This window comes from Lissotriton helveticus, chromosome 10 (assembly GCF_964261635.1).
Source record: "Lissotriton helveticus chromosome 10, aLisHel1.1, whole genome shotgun sequence".
Lineage (NCBI taxonomy): Eukaryota > Metazoa > Chordata > Amphibia > Caudata > Salamandridae > Lissotriton > Lissotriton helveticus.
Window position 1 is genome coordinate 200,510,693 of NC_136071.1, and position 18,421 is coordinate 200,529,113.

Sequence of the window (18,421 nt, forward strand, 5' to 3'; positions counted from 1 at the left end):
ACTTTGATGCCATTCTTATGGCTATGAAACCTGTTCTATCTCTGGTTCATGGGTAGGAAGCATTAGTATGCCAATGTAGAAGAAGGGCTGTTGAAAACCGCAAGTAATTATGGGTAAACTCTGTTGGTGGAAGTGTAGGGTGGATTTTTGCCACTAGTATATTAAAGCACATGCAGATTTGGGCTTTTGAGAATTAAATCATTCCCTGTGAGCAATTCGGTTTCAGATAAAATTGTTCTGTAACAGATAATATGGCTGCATTTCAAACTATCATTAACAATACATAGTCTTTAGGAGACGCACAATTTAAACTGCTTATATATTCTTCTTCATAGCATTCGACGCATTAACGGGGCCACGCTGTGGAGAAAGCTGGCAGCATTGTCCCTTCTCCAAGTTGCACTTCCTACTTCTGTGTGGTTACAGATTATTGATGGGAAAAAGCAAAGGTCTTACACTGATAAAAACTCAAACTAGCTAAAAGAAGGTTGCCTCTTGCACCTTTACTGTTTTCTTTGTACATACATGTTTTCCCAGAAGAATTTATGAATTATGATAGTCTCCACCAAAACTAAACTCTCATATATCACATATGTTATTGTAAGTACAGGTGGGCGGAATTTGCGGTCGAGCTACGAAGAGCTCCGTGAAACAATAAAATATATCAGTGAGCACGCAGAGTTCCGCGAACATGCAAAATTTCTTGTTCTGCTCGTTCGCGATGCTTTTTTCCTGTTTGCGTGCTCGTGGGGGAAATATCGCGCGAACACGCATTTTGAAAGCGCGAGGAAGCAAAATATTCCGCAAAGCAGTGGATCGCAGAATTTTTGGCAATCCCGCGTTCTCCATGGAACGCGAAATTACCCAAATTCCGCAAGCAGAACGGAATTTACCGCCCAGGCCTTATTGTAAGCAGTTGATATTGTCCTTTTCAATTCAACCCAAATAGGTTTACAGCTAAATTTAACTCAGCTAAGTTTTTCTGGGTAAGAAAATGTGTAAGGTGTTACTGGGTATTAGGAAAGGATGACCTTGAGATAGAAAACTTATCTTTACAGTGTCTTTTCCTATGACTTGAGCAACAGATATGTTAACAATAGGGGTAAGGCTATGGCTCAAACAAAACATATATTATTTTATTTTATCACTGTAGGTTGCATTGCAGTTTAAATATTTGTTGGAAATATATGCAATCTAAATAAAGCCCACATTAATCTATGTGTTAGAACACAGCCCACAGCTCTTGGTGTTTTGGTAATAAATGCACAGGTATGATCGTTTATATGTTTTGCTTCATTGACCCCATTCCAGTACAAGAATATGCTCAGAATTTGGGCTATCAAGCATATACGTCTTGGTGCTATCAATGGTTATCCAAATGTTTTACCACCCAATTCATGCACAACAAGTATCATTAAAAGAGTTTTTGAAGCAAGAAATGTAGGTACTATTAATAATCAAGGTGCCTTTGTTCTAATATTTAACCATGCTGTGAAATCTGTTTTTCTTTTCATTTGCTTCAGTCTTGTCCAATTGTGCATTGCCTTAAAAAGGTCAGTCCCACTTCTACGTTTTCTACTGGAAGGTGATTACTGTGCAATTTAAAAATTGTACAAATCAGTCCCGAATAGGGCCTTGAAGAAACAATGTACTTGCCATTTTGTCAAAGAGGTATTCAAGGCCCTAACCATGCACTTTGTATCTCCAGCATTAAGCTCAGTACTACGAAAATGTTTGTCCATTGTTTTTAACTATAGATACATGTACTTAATAAGTTTAATTTCATGCTGTCTCCTCCAAATGATTAAGCCTGTTATTTAAATAATTAACATTTTTCTGAATTTATTTTAGATTTTGTATTGATGCAGCATAAGGTTTTATTTGTTTTTTCCTTACTGTATTGTTAATCTTTTCTATACTGTATTGTTTGTTTTAGACGAGCTCTAAACGAGTCAGTTAATAAAGTAAACATACTTAAATGCCACTACTGCTTTCTCACATTCATCATCCTCACCCTTGCCACTGTATGTATACAAAGGTAAACTAAACAACAAATCTCCTTCTGTATTTAACTTCCAAGTCACATCATGTAAAATCATGATCTTTCCGGAGCTCAGAGGATCTACGCTTAATAACAAACCAGAATTACAAGTAGTTAAAAAATTAAAAAATCTTTGCCTATCTACCAAAGCGTTGACATTGTTGTAAGCACAACTTTGGGTGTCTTACAAAAGAAATATTTTTTCCCTTACTCAGCTGAGCGCAGCTCGAGACTTTTTGGAAGCTGGAAAATTAGAGAAGGCTCCCATGGACCCAGAGAGATCTGACTCTTGGTCTGTATTAGGGCTTATGTTTACCTGCTTAATGATGCTAATACCCATTGATAAAAAAAGAAGAGATACATATGCTTTGTTTTGCGTTTGTTTTTCCCCGCATACCTTTATTCTCACGCTCCTCCTGCACCCCTAATTCTTATTTGCCGTTGTGTTATAGAGGCTGAGTTTTCGATTTTTTGTTATGTATTTCGGAGCTCTTTTATATCACCATACAGAGCAGATCTACAGATATAATGCAATGTGTGATATTTCTTCTTCAGATGTGCTGCCATAAAATGTTATTGCATTAGAAGTGAAGATATCCCCTGATAGTCAATCTGTGGCTTCTGAAATTGGCAAAGCCACAAGAAAGCTTGAAATGGAGCTTATGTCCCTAGGTCAAAGAGTGGACGATAAGGAGGAGGCAGTGCAAGCACAATGCCTCGATGTGTTACACAATAAATGTATCATTGAACAGCTTACGGAAGTCCTTGCCAGCGCTCTTGACAAGTGCGAAGATTTAGAAATTCGGCTAGGAGTAAATTATGTATTACTGACGCGGTTCAGGGTATGTTTGGTCCAGGCCTTGGGAGATATGTTCATCAGCTATGCCCATCTGAAACCAAATGCATATGCTCACGGCATAATCATAGAAGCAGAGTGCAAAGCAGACCCATGGAGACCATGGAAAGCTGTAGATTCTAGGGATACTGAAATAAAGTTCCATTTGTTTCAGGTGAAAGAAAATATATGTAACACAGCTAGGGATTTGTACTTCATCACTTTGAAGGAACAAGCACTTCACATCTATCAGGAGGTCAGTCATGTAATTCACATCACAGACTCCAAAATACAGAACCTGTATGAGAGTATTTACTAAGTACATCAGATACAAATTGACTTACTCTTTGTCCTTCTCTTCTCTTGGGAAAGTAAAATCTACAGAATGCGTACTATGAAGGAAAAGATTCTGGTAATTTCAAACATGGTTTTTGCTCCACTTCTGGGCCCAACAAATGTATGAAAGTGTGCAATCAACACAACGGGTTTAGACAAAGGGAGGAAAGGTGCCATCAGATAGAGGGCGCAGTGAACACCAGATGATTTTTTGAGTAATTAAAAGAAGAGTATTGTTTTCTGGGTGTCTAGTATCTTTATTGAGATCTTCTGCTTACCTTCTCTACCGTTGATGCTTATAAGGCTTATGTTGGTTTTCGGGAGGTGGATTTCGGTGGAAGTGTATCGGAGCAATGCATCTGTTCTTGTTTATGTGTTTACTGGGATTGGGGATGTAGGAAGGAAGTGTGGGGATTAAGGCAGAGTTATAATTCATTTCTGAAGCTGATAGTTTTTAGGTGCGGATTAATAGTTTTTAGGTGTGGATTAGCCCAACAGTATAGTTACACATCAGTTCTCACCTAAGGATTGGCACCTTTAAACCTGGATAAAAGAGTCTGACTTTAAAACATATGCCGAGGGCGTAAACGCTGATATAGTTCTTATCCAAGAAACACACTAATTCTAAGTGGCTGCGCAGAGTTTGCGATCTAAGGCCTCCTGATTCAGTTTCCTTTATGTGTTAATTAAAAAGCGAGGGGGTTAATGATTTTGTTATGAGAGAATTTCCCCTCCACTGATGTAGGTCAGGTAATGGACACTGAGAGAAGGTTCTTAATGCTGAAGGGTTTCTCTGATTTTCGAATTATATGTATAATTTAAAGCACCAATAGAGGACATAAAAGATTCCTCAAAGGTTTGCTACCTAAGATTGCATATTTTTCCCTGGGAAAGGTTGTTTGTTTAGAAGGTTTAAATTCTTTATTGAGACATGACATTTAGAATATTTCTTTACTGATGGGTATAGCTCTTGAAAGAGGCCTCCTAGGATTGTAGCTGAAACTGTCCTAATTTACTGCTGGATAGAGATGCACTGTAGGGTCAAGGACTTTACATTGTATTCCCATTCTCATGCTTCATACATTAGATTAGGATAGACTATGTTTTTTCAGATGGAAATTCAAAAACTCTGGTCAAAATGGTGGAGTTAGGACCTATAACTTTCTCAGATCATGCCACAAATATATTTGATGTAGCTCTTGTTATAAAGGAGCAAAGATCTCGAATTTAGCAGTCATTTCTCATTTCTTCGGATTGACAAATTAGTCAAAGAGGAAATGGTCAATAGGGACTTCTCTCAAAATAGCAACACATTTGATATTCCATCATTAGTAAACCCACCTAAAACAGATAAGAATGGCAACCTAGAGGAAGCTAGAAACATAGCTAAAGAAGATGGAGTGAGCATACAAACTCTCAAGCTTCAGGAAAGACTATCACAAACTCAGTCACTGGCGGTCAGCTGGAGTCGATTTTGTCAACCACTCAGAATTTTCACTCCTTGTGATCAAACAACCATTTTAACAACAAAAAAAACAGACACACTTCTTGTGTTTAAATTGAAAGTCGTGGTACTAAAAAAGATATGGGTGAACATAGGTTCAAAGAGAATGACAAAACAAGGCATTCCAGAGATGTTAATATAAACACTACTCATGGAAGGTGGTGTGCCTCTGGGTGATGATGGATCTTACCTAAAAACATTGCATTGCCCAAGTTGTCTGGTTTGGGTAGGGAGAATCTTTAGAGGAGCAATGAAAGGACTGAAGTGTAATAAAGCTGCTGACCCAATGCCTACTCTTCTAGTCTTTATAAACTTTCATTGTGAGTTATTCAATTTTTGCATGTTGAAGGGAAGGGCAACACACTCTTTTGGAGTCTAAGAACCTATCTCTACGTATGGGATATACAACAATAGATGTGTTGAAATATTAATGCAAAACTTTAGTCTAAAATTGTGACCCCATACATCAAGCAACATCTTCTTAAGTTTACACATCTGGACCAGTCAGGATTTGTAATGGGAAGACAGAGGGTGGCAGTGTTTGGGAGTTTTTTACCTAATTGATATTAATTAATGGTCAAGAGCTGCCTCGATTCTAGTTTCTAGATGCAGAAAAAAGAATATGACCGGGCCTAGTGAGCTCTGTTAGCAGAGTTCTTACAAAGATACAGCTTTGGTTCCAACTTCTTCAGAGCAGTAGAAGCACAGTATGACAGCCCTAGAATATGAGTGAGTGTTGATGGGTTCAATTTTGAATCACTATCGTTGAAAGTGAAACCAAATCCTCTCCTCTCCTGTTCGTGCTAGCACTCTCGCCTTGCTCAAGTAATTAGACACAAGGAAGATATCAAAGGGAGTACCTACACCAAGGGAGACTATACTGTAATTCACTTTAGGGATGTTTTTTTCTTGCTCGGTCCAATTCTAAAGAGTTTCTGTCCCTTCTCTTACAGGAAATAGATACACAATTTGAAATATTAGGTCAAATTTAACAGTGGCAAGTTGGAGATACTAAAAGTAACTCTACCCCTAAACAAGCACTTCAGCTTTAAAACACTGAGCCTTTCACTTGAAAATTGACTGATTTGTGTGAATTATGGGTTAGTTTCATCAATGAAAAGTGCGCCCTGTATGCAGCCAATTATTCCAAGAGTTTTAAAACGGTTCTGAAAGAGAAATGTGGCTTAAGCTGGCCTTATCATAGTTGGCAACCTCCTCATGATGAATACTGAGTATGAAACATTAGCTTAAACTGCTGTTTATATCACACCCTATCCTTCATATACTTTGTATGTGGTGAAAGGGGATTGTGAGGGGAGGCGTTTTCAAAGTAATAGTTACTTCAAGGGTGTAATCCTCAAACACAAGTATGAAACATTTTGGAAGAACCAGTGTCCTGAAACTTTAAAAGTGCCTCACAATGAGACAACAACATAATAAATATGTAATGTAATAGGTTGTTTCGTGGATTATTTCTTGTTGGATAGAAGTGATTTCATTACCTTGAGACTACAGAATAAATGTGGCTACTCACCGGTGAGGGTCCTAAGGCGTTTGAGGAGGGGATGGGGGCGATACTGACCCATCTAGGCGTGGAGGTTCAATCGAAGAGTCCGGTCTTGAGGTCCATCCTGAAGTGGGTCATCAATGGGCATTGCATGAGGTGGAGGGGCAGGGTGTTCCAGGTCTTGGCAGCAATGTAGGAGAAGGATCTTCTTCTGGTTCTCGTCTTGTGGATCCGTGGAATGGAGGCCATGGCAAGATGGGCGAAGCGAAGTTGTCTGGGGGGTACATGGAATGCAAGGCGGTGGTTCAGATATGCTGGTTCTGCGTCATGGAGAGCTTTGTAGGCATGTGTGAGGAGCTTGAAGGTGATTATCTTGTTGATTGGGAGCCAGTGGAGTAGTCAGAGGTGTTATGTGGCTGCGGCAGGGGATGTTTAGGACCATTCTGGCTGCAGTGTATTGGACGTTCTGTAGTTTCTGGAGCGATTTCTGAGTGATGGTGGCGTAGAATACATTGCCGTAGTCAAGTCTGCTGGTCATGAGTGCGTGAGCGACTTTCTTTCTGTATTCCGTGGGGGTTCGCAGAATAAAAGGGGTCCTATTTTAAAAGAAACGTGTATGTTTGTGTTCATATATATGTTTTAAAAAGACTGTTTTAATCTGGAAGGTAGAGAAGACAGTACCACTGAAAGCATTTTGTTAACTTCAATTAAATAGTGAATGATATTTTGAATAGTTTGACTCCTGTATGTTCAGTATATATTATCTTCTTTGTAAAAAAAGTCTTAATTTCATAAAGCAGTGAGATCATTTTCCATAAATATATATGCATGTTAACAGTGCCACGTTAAGTAGACCTTATTTTCACAGAATTTGCTGCATAATTACCTTTCAGGCACATGCTACGCAATATAATTTAATATAATTAGCTTTTTCCCGGTGCATCATTCATTCATTGTACAACGATGAATGGAACTTGGGGTTCCTCTTTTTTTCTGTGGCTCTGTTATGACTGCTTTAAAGCAGAAGTGATGTTTGTCCTTTAAATTGTTTTTCGTTTTGAAGGGGCTGTCATTTCCATATGGTGAGCTAGTGTTGGCAAGGCGCATGGTGGTAAACTTTATGGTAGACATGCTACTGCTGATATGCTCGAGTTGAATATGTTCTCTGCGAGATGCGGAGGAAATGCATGAGTGCATTTACCGTACATGTGTTTGAAAACATGTATATAGTGCACAAAGTCAGTTTTCTAGAGAAGAATCTTTTTTGTGTGATGGTGGATTACAAAAGGAATATGATACATCTATGGACCATAAGAAAAAATGTGGAGAGTGGTGATATGGTGCTTATGATTTTATTTCCTTAATTGCAAAACTGTGATGGAGGGGTTAGGAGTCTGTTTTGTTCTGGACTGTCCCTGAGCTAGAGGACAGTTCTGTGCAGATAAACGACTGCTGTAACACGAAGTGGATTGAGGGAGTTTTGTATACAAATGCAGGTGCGTGGTTCTCTGTATGATTCATAGGAGGCCCTCTTGGTATGGAATGAGCGAGTGTACCCTGTCACAAAATGTAGTACAAGTACCCCAGAGAAATGTGTCGCATGATGCAGAAATTGAGAAAAAGTAGTAACCTTTTGCGTGCGGAAGCCTGGGAAGTACCTGTGGTGTGAGAAATTGAGGAAGGGTAGTGTCCTGTTGCGCAAGGAAGCCTCGGGGAGTACAGTGGTGTACGAAATTAGGGAAGTGTAGTAGCTTGTCGCATTAGGTTACATGTGAAAGTACCCTATGGTGCACAAAAGTAGAGCAGAGCAGTACCCTGTCTTAAGAGGAAATGTGGAGAAGTGTAGTAGCCCTTGTGTCGTGTCAAGAAGCCATAAGTACCTCTGGAGTGAGCTCTGTGACCGCAGTGTCATGTCAGTTTTAACAGGTGTGTAGTACTTGAGGTGGAGTACATCAGTGTGAGATATAATGTGATGTTGCCTTTTTATTGTGTTTTTGTTTCACTTGCATGTGGTTTGGGAGCACTTGTCATTTTGTACAAATTGGAAGATTTGACAAGTGTGTGGTACTGGATACAGAATACATTGATGATTGTCTTGTTGTTGCTTCTCTTTGCGTATCCTCATTGTTGCGTATAGTTGTGAGTATCTGACTTGGTTTCAGGAATACAGCTGTAGGATGTGAGCACTTCCTTACCTTGGCATCTTATGACGATGGTCTGTTATACCCATGTGAAGTGGTATTTGGAGCAGATTGCTGGAGACCACAGTTTTATTTTTATTGACTCAATACTTTTCAGTCTATGGGTACTAGGGGCTGTCATCATTGTGTATTGGAGACGTGCTGTCTGATGTTTGTGCAGCTTCTACCGGACATGGTGCTGGGTGCAGATTTAGGGGTTATCTTCAATGTGGCATGTGGCATGTGGTTGTGTTGGTTTGGCCAGCTAGTGTGAATGTGTTGGACATGGTGGAGTACACTTTTGTGTATGTTTGTGAGAGAGTGTGATGGATTGTAATGTCCTTGGTTTGCCTGTGGAAGATGGAGATGATGTGAGAGTTTGTCTTGTGGTTTCTGCGTGTTTGTTGCATTCGTTGGACTTTTAAACTAGTGTGTAAGCAAAGAGGATGATGTAGTGAAGCTGCATGTCTGCTTTGTCCTGTGTGTAAGGATTGAAGATAATAAAGAGACATGATGTGTCTGTGTATGCCTGGGCAGAGTTGGCATGCCGTAGAATGTTGAGGGTGGATGCTGTGAAAATTTGATGATCGTGAAATGTGAGTGTCTGTGTACTATTTGAAGTGGGGTAATTAATTACAGTTGGAGGGAGAATGAAGCCTTAGCAGGACCTACCTGCTGTGATTGAAACCTAAGGGCCTAACCTGGAATAAAGAGCTTACATTATCACAGAAAAAGAACCCTGATGCTGATCAAAGGATCAGCATTGTGGTAGATCTTTCATCCAAGACAGCGAAATAATTTAAAAAGCTCCAATCCACTATGAAAACGCTTTGCAAAGAAGTATTGGACTTAGAAGGCAGAAACCATTCAGGAAATTTGTGTATATTTTGCATCCCGGAGGGATCAGAAGACTCTCCAGGCTCATGCATCACCTTCTTTAAAAAAAAGGCTACCATAACCCACTGGCATATCCTTTGCCAAAGACTTTGAACTTGTGCATTCCATTCCTTGTTCAAGCCTGTGAATAAATCGACAACAAGGCTGATTGTTTGCAAACCTATCTGCTTCAAACACACTGAGCTGATCCTCAAATATATGCTTAATCATATCCTGTGGAATGGCCTTACAATATATATTTTGTAGGATTACCTAATATCAACAGTTGACACTAGGAAAGGATTCTTAGCTCTTCGGCCCCGAAAAACCTGAATGTACAATACTCATTTGCCAGTCCAGCAAGATTCAGATTTCTTGTGGATGGCAAACATCATATTTTCCTCGATGCTAAAGACCTTACAACCGTCATAGACGAGCAAGACCATGAAATGGACGCCCAATTTTCCAACTCTAACAAAAGAAAACACTAATTAATTAATTTATTTATTTGGAGTTTTATATATTTCTCTGAACCGTCCTATATGCGACTCATACTTGTGTTTGATTGTTCTGCTCCACTTATTCCAGATTCCCTGCCCGCCTACAGATAAGTCACTGATCTGTCTTTCACACCTGTTTTTTATATATCTGAGGATCATCTCAGTGTGTTGGAAGCAGAGAGATTTGCAGACGTTCAAAATCTTTGGCAAAGGATATGCCGGCGGCTTATGGTAGCCAATTTTCCAAGAAGGTGATGCATGAGTCTGGAGAGTCTTCTGTTCCTTCCGGGATGCAAAAGATACACACATTTCCTCTGTGGTTTCTGCCTTCTATGTCCAACACCTCTTTGCGAAGGGTTTTCATAGATGATTGGGACGTTTTGAATTATTTCTCTGTCTTGGATGAAAGATCTTCAACAATGTTGATCCCTTGCTCAACATCAGAGTTCTTTTTCCGTCATGATTTAAGCTCTTTATTCCATGTCAGGCCCTTTGGTATCAATCACAGCAGGTAGGTCATGCTAAGGCTTCATTCTTCCTCCAACTGTTATTAATTACCCCACTTCATACAGTACACAGACACTCACATTTCACGATCATCACATTTTCACAGCATCCACCCTCAACATTCTACAACATACCAACGCTGCCCAGGCATTCACAGACACATCCGTTCACTTTATTACCTTCAGTCCTTACACACAGGACAAAGCAGACAAGCACTTCACTACAACATCCTCTTTGCTTACACACCGGTCAAAAGTCAAATGAATGCAACAAACATGCAGAAACCACAAGGCAAACTCTCACATCATCTCCATCTTCCATAGGAAAACCAAGTACAATCACAATCCATCACACTCTCTCACAAACATACACAAACGGGCACTCCCCCATGCCCATCACTGTCACACTAGCTGGACAAACCAGCACAACTACATGCCACATGGAAGAAACAACCTAAATCTGCACCCAACACCATGTCCGGTGGAAGCTGCACAAACATCAGACAGCACGTTTCCAATACACAATGATGACAGCGCCCAATACCCATACACTGAAAATTGACTCAATAAAAAAAAAAACTGTGCATCCAGCAATCTGCTTCAAACACCACTGCACATGTATATAGAAGACCAACGTCCTAAGATGCCAAGGTAAGGAAGAACTCTCATCCTACAGCTTTATTCCTGAAACCAAGTCAGGTGCTCCCAACTATACGCATGATACGCAAAGAGAAGCAACAACAAGATAATCACCAATGTACTCTGTATCCAGTATCACACACTTGTCAAATCCTCCCATTTCCCAAAATGACAAGTGCTCCCAAACCACATGAGGGTGAAATAAAAACACAATAAAAAGGCAACAACACATTATTACTCACACTGATGTACTCTGCCTCCAGTACTACACACCTTTTGAAAATTGACGTGACAACCAGTTGCAGAGCACATTCCAGCAGAACTTTTGGCTTCTTGCCACAACACAAGGGGTACTAAACTTCTCCACATTTCCTTTTATGACAGGGTACTCTTCTCCCCCATACTTTTGTGCACCATAGGGTACTTGCACATGCAACCTAATGCTACAGGCTACTACACTTCCCTAATTTCGTACACCACTGTACTCCCCCATGCTTCCTCACGCAACAGGGTACTACCCTTCCTCAATTTCTCACACCACGGGTACTTCCCAGGCTTCTGCACGCAAAAGCGTTACTACTTTTTCTCAATTTCTGCATCATCCGACACATGTGTACAACACTTTTGTCTTTTGTTTAAGGGTGGGTCCTCCTCTGCCCCACCTTTGCAATACCAAAACTGGGGTCCTTCTACTACATTTTGTGACAGGGTACACTCGCTCATTCCATACCAACAGGGCCTCCTATGAATCATTCAGAGAACCATGCACCTGCATTTGTATACAAAACTCCCTCAATCCACTTCATGTTACAGCAGTCGTTTATCTGCACAGAACTGTCCGCTAGCTCACAGAACTGTCCTCTAGCTCAGGGACAGTCCAGAAGAAAACCGAATCCTAACCGCTCCAACACTGTTTTGCAATTAAGGAAATAAAATCAGAACCACATATTACCACTCTCCATGAAGTATATCTAAAATGCAATCAAGCTAAATAAATTACATCCTCAAGCTAGTTTTGTCACGGGAAACAGAAGAAACAAACATCCCATTTTTTCTTATGGCCATAGATGTGTCATATTCCTTTTGTAATCCACCATCTCACAAACAAAAAAAGATTCTTCTCTAGAAGACTGACATTGTGCACTATATACATGTTCTCAAACACATGTATGGTAACTGCACTCATGCATTTCCTCCACATCTCGCAGGGAACATATTCAACTCAAGTATATCAGCAGCAGCATGTCTACCATGAAATTTACTGCCATGCTCCTTTCCAGCTCCAGCTCACAGTCTGGAAATGACAGCCCCTTCAAAATGAAAACCCCTTCAAAATGAAAACCATTTAAAGGACAAACTTCACTTCTGCTTTAAAGCAGGCATAACAGAGCGACGGAAAAAAAGAGGAACACCAAGTTCCACTCTTCGTTGGACATTAAATTATATTGCATATTATGTGATTGAAAGGTAATTATGCAGCACATTATGTGAAAATAAGGTCTAGGTAATGTGGCACTGTCAACATGCATATATATTTATGGAAAATTATCTCAGTGCTTTATAAAATAAAGACGTTTCTTTACAAAGAAAATTATATATATTCAACATAAGTGGGTCAAACTATTCAAAATATTATTCACTATTTAATTGCAGTAAAAAACTCTTTCAGTAGTACTGTCCTCTCTACCTTCCAGATTAAAACAGTCTTTATAAAACATATATATGAACAAAAACATACACGTTTCTTTTAAAATGGAACCCCTTTTATTTTGCGAACCCCCACAGAATCCAGACAGACGGTCACTCACACACTCCTCACCAGCAGACATGACTACGCCAATGCACTTGATGCCAGCATCACCCAGAAACAGCTCCGGAAACTACAGAACGTCAAAAATCTACTGCCAGACTGGTCCTCGACATCCCCTGCCCTAGCCACAAAACAACACCTCTGACTGCTCAACTGGCTCTCAATAAACAAGAGAATCCCCTTCAAGCTCCTCACACATGCCTACAAAGCTCTCCACAACGCAGGACCAGCATATCTGAACCACTCCCTTGCATTCCATGTACCCGCCAGACCACTGTGAACCGAGGCAAATCAAAACCTTTTTATGACCATTATAGTTATACCAGTTATGTCACGAAGGTACTTCTTTAGTGCCAAAGTACAGTAGAAAGGTAAATGGTGACCGGATAAAACACACTTTTATTGGAATATGAAATTATGCAGCAGAAAGTGGATTATGTGGTAAATTAATAATTGTGCCAGGAAAATAAATCATGGTCGAATATTTCCACACAAAATCCTTAGTCACTGCTAGTGAGTTTAGTTTCTAGGCAGATGGTTGTCCCTTTCAACATTATCCACAAGAACACTTTTTTGTTACTTCTTTACATTTGCATTTTATAAATAACAGGCATGCTGTAGCTTGATCAGGCATACTCCTATTATGATAATTTAATTACTTTTAGTATCACAAGCGAAATGCTCAACCATAACTTGTTGAGAGCTTGTTGTCTGAACATGCCTTTTTCTCAGGCCTCGAAAAATCATAAAAATGTTACTAGATGTGCAGGTCTAGTGACTTAAATAATCTACTTGAACTATTTGTAATGCTCTTGACCCATAAACTGGTTTCAAATGATGTGATCGTGGGCAAAGCAAGGCCCATGTTGTTCTCTTTACTACTTGATCCAGGCCTAAAAAAAAGCTACTCGCCCTCCAGCTGTGGCTAGTCAGATTTTATCAGGTCGAGCTACATTTAGGACCTATTCACCCGTTCTGACCAGTTGGCAAAGAACGGGTGTTCTGTCCAGTCAGAAAGTGAAGGAGTAAAAAATATGTCTTTGAATCTTGTTATTATATTGTCACATTCGCTCTGTGTTAAGAGTCAGAGGTCAGAAGTCAGTTTACATTACCTTTCCTTCTCTGACTGCAGAGTTCCAGGACTTTGTAAAGTGAACTGTCTGACCCTCAGTATGAAGTGTGAAATGAAAAGCTGTAGGGTATTGGGTTTATCCTAACACACATTTAAATAGCTAATAAGTCAACTTTACAAACATTTCAAAATATATTTCAGTAGTTGTGTAGGCCAATTTTTGCACTTTTGTGTGATGAGAAAAATTATTTTAATTGGATGAAAAGCAAGTCGGAACACTTTACTTGGTGATGTAAAAATGATAGATCTGTTTTCTGAAACCCAATTTTCAGATTGTTGTTAATGCACTACATACTTGTATCGGTGAAGCTGCAAGATAGTGGGAAGGTTTTTGGCTATTTCTTGGAAAAGTACGGTCTGTAAATGATAGTGCACTATCACATCCTACTTTAGTAATATATTTATTAAAAGTGAGTGTTTAAACATTAACTGAGAAACACTCCTCTAACCCTACCCTGATGGCAATGTTATTAGTCAACTGAGCGCTAAGTCAGTGATTATGTGTACCCTGTAAGTGGGCTAGATTCTTATTACACATTGAGCAAACGTTTAGTCTATTTAATCAAACAAAAGAGTTTTGTATTGAACAGCAAAAATGCTGAACTCACATATTTGAAGGTCCACTCATATGCGAGAATGAAGAAAAGGGGATCTGTAAAATAACATATTTACCAAAGATCGCACAATTTGAGACCAGTTTGCGGGTGAAGTACATTGCAGTTAGGTTGATTAGATTATTCAAGTTACTCGACCTACCGGTTCAGCTGGACTGTCCCCATGAGGCACAGAGTCGAGAATGATTTGCATATGGCTGGGTTCCAACTGGAATGGAATGATGAGCAAATAAACTATGGATTTAGGCCCAGATCTTTGTACTGGGGTGAATGTATGACATTGTTCTGCAATCTGTCTATCAACTGTTCTTTTTGCATTTTTCACCCCGAGTGGGGCGGGTATGCCTAGACGTGGATCCCGTACTCTCCATGCCACTGGAGTCTAGCTATCCTGGCTGATGGCTGGAAGCCCGAAACCGGTCCTAGGATGCTTGTTTCCAGCCCAAGGAGGACCTGGCTTGGCAGTTTTGGCTGGACTGTTCCCATGAGGCACAGGGTCAAGACTGATTTGCATATGGCTGGGTTCCAACTGGAATGGCATGGTGAGAAAACAAACGTTGGATTTAGGCCCAGATCTCTGTACTGGGGTGAATGTATGACATTGTTCTGCATTCTGTCCATCAACTGTTCTTTTTGCATGTTGATTACACCCTCGCCTGGCTACTAGTAAAAGACAAAAATCTTGGAAGAGTCTCACCCCATCATGCTTTTTTATCCACCAAAATTAAACTATCCTTACCAACCAAACAAATATTTCAAAACACTAAACTGAGCCTACTAAAACTAGGTATTCGCCTCTAGTCCCCAGTAAAGTCCTCTAACCTGATGTCTCTTTGGAATAACACAATATTTAAGATTGGTGTCCCATTACATTGGAAATCTTGGTCCTCCAAAGGCATCCATTTTTGGATGCAATTAGGCCCCAAAAATTGCCCACGTACTTTCAAAGATCTTCAAAACCAATACAATTTTGAAAATTTGTATTTCTCAGATTTCCTTAAACTTCAAGCCTGCATATCTAAAGCCAAACTGTCTTTCCAAGACCCCTCCCTACCTAGGGTGATCAGCGTGGCCAACAGATCTGAACACCAGGTCTCAAGATACTCCAAACTCTTACAACCGCTCTCCACATGACTAACCCTAGCCACACTGAACAAATGGGACGAACATAAATTCATATCACAAGAGTACTGGAGATAGATATGGAAATCGGTCCTTTCCCACAAAATAATACAAGCTCTCTCCCAGACCACATTTTGGCTCCTACATACAATTTTTGGACCCCCCTCTCGCCTAAAAGACGACTCTATTTGCTTGAACTGTAATAAAGAAAAGGATGACTTCCCTCACCTGATCTTACATTGCAGTGCTGCTTCTGCATTTTGGGACAGAATATTTAAATTTCTCACGACGTGGGATTAAACACAAGTTTTATTCCATCATTGTGGGATTTTTAGATCCTCAACTGAGCTCCCCCAATGATGCCTTACTACGAGATCTTCTACTAACGGCTGCCTTCAGGTCCAGTCTTACCAATTGGACAAACACTGCTCCCACTTCCTTCAAGTTATGGTTGAGCTCGACTGCATGTGAGCGGTGTGGACAACATTGCACTGCAATTTACCCCATGGACACCACAACATAGATCTTGATGTTTGTGGGGAATTCTCGACTCCTATTTCGCCAATAGTAAACCTCAATAAGACCCCACTCCCATTTTCACCCTATCTCTGCCTCCGCTTGTCCGTCAAATATCCGTAATGTGGCCCTTTGCTGTATTTTCCACAAAGTGCACACATACCCATCATTTCTCTTGCGAATCCTCAAAGAGCTGACATACGCCCCCCAAAAATAAGCCATTATCTTCAAATATTTTCCCATTGAAATATTTAGTGATTTCATGGTTGAAATATCTATATTGAATGTATATCTCACTGGCAGTGCCTTAATTCTGTATAATGACATCGCTTTGCTACTTACAATGTTTTTGATTCCTCACAATCCTACCTTATCGATTTTCTTTCGCACTCATGTTCTCCTATGTTGCTCGTGCAAATTATACTTTTTTGTATTTTCTTATGTTTGGATTATACAAAAATCTCAATAAAATTTCTTTGAAATAAAAAATAGTTAATTAGTTGTCTTTAGACCTCTTCTGCATGCGGTTCTGCGGACAAAATGCTCATAGAAAACACCTTTGGAGAATGCCAAGACCGAGGGGTGCAAGCCGTGGGCTGACAAACATGGTAAAGGAAACCGAAAAAAAGACCCTGAAATTAGAGGGGAAATACAGAAGGGACACATGGAGAAAGAAAGCATGAAGAACAGTTAAGGATGGGTGTAACTCACAAAAATGATAGTAAAATAACGCAAGATTATGCAGAAATACAGGAGCACAACCCAGCATTTAGCGATATTTTCTAAGCAAAAAATGCACGATCGTGTCCAAAATGTACCACAGGGTGCATCTGAGCTAAGAAAACAGCACTAAATGCAATAGAACATGAACAGCAGCAGCTGCTTGCGTTCTGTTCCTGTGCTCTTATTAGTAAGCATGTTTGCCCCAGATTACTCGGAATTATGCAAGCATGCATAATCGTGTAATTTTCAGTCACAAGAGTAACGCACAATTACTGAAATTACTCCGGCGTAATTAAAATTTCGCCCAGACCTATTAAGAACGACTAGCTTTAGCAAAGATACATGATCTTGATTTTGCTAAACAGACAATGGCACGACTAATAGCTCTGGCTTTCTGTTACAGGAAGTGTTTGGTAATTGTTAGACGACCTTGTGTGTTGCTTGCTTTCAGGAAGACAATACTACAAAGACGTAGCTTATTCAGCTACATCAATATTGAAGCTGGGTGTAGGGTTCCTTTGTTGAACCGATTCCATTAGCAGAGTTAAGCTGCACCCTTAAAGAGGAGTTTTCTAAAAAGGAGTCCAAAGATATCGTTTGCATTATAAGTGGTGAACCTAAAAGGAATAACTTGCAAAATATTGCTTAGTAGATACTTTTGACAATGGTTGCAGCTGTAAGAAAGCTTATGTGAGTGCATGTCTTTACGTTATGAACAAAAAAGCTGTAGATCCAATAACATATTATCAAGACAGCAAAGTAAAACAAATGAACTTGCAAGTGTGATTAGTGAATAGCCTTAGTTTGCCGTAAAGACAAGATGTGCTTGCTAAGCAGAACACCATAGTCCAGTAATTAAGATATAGTCATGTCTGTAAAATAAATACATGAAAGGCAATAATATAGTAGGCAACTTCTTGGATGGCAACAATGTGGAAGCTAGGAGTAGGATCCCTTTGTTTAACAAATTCCATTGACAGAGTTAAGATGTACCCTTAAAGAGGAGTATTAGAAATAGGAGTCATTGTAAGTGGTGAACTTAAATGAGGTAGCTAGACAAATATTGCTTAGAAGACAATTTTAAGAACAGGCCAGTATTTTCGGTACTGCTGTAAAAGAGCTCATGTGGGTGCATGTTTTTTCTTTGTGAACTCAAAATCACTGTAAGTCAATAACTGTTAGAAATGGGATTTCTGGTTGGCTAGGGTATGCTCCTAAGCCAGGAAGAAACCACCACTCTAGTCAGGGTAAGGGAGTTACACGCTGAAGATAACCCCTGCTCACCCCCTTGGTGGCAGGAAGGCAACGAGCACCGGATGACCGGAGTGCACCATGTGTTGAGGGCCGTCCCGTGGTGAGTTGGCTGGAAGAGAGGCCCTGGTGAGTTTGGGCCTACGGAGGGCACGGACAAATAGTGGAACCACTTCAGTGGGCCACGTCCTCGTTATAGAGCTTTTGGGGGACATTGTTTTGATAGTAGAGGATGTAAACCAACTGTAAGGGCTCATCAATTGTTAATAACCACCAGAGGTATAGAACCTTATTTGAGAATCGTCAACAATATGAATCATCGATTTTTA

At 40.0% G+C, this 18,421-nt stretch overlaps 1 protein-coding gene across 3 annotated transcripts in view; it reads left to right on the forward strand.

Annotated features, from left to right (window-relative positions):
* The window catches only part of LOC144786143 (transmembrane protein 180-like), a 165,685-nt gene that overhangs the window by 15,318 nt on the left and 131,946 nt on the right, over positions 1-18,421 (forward strand). The window lies entirely within an intron of this gene.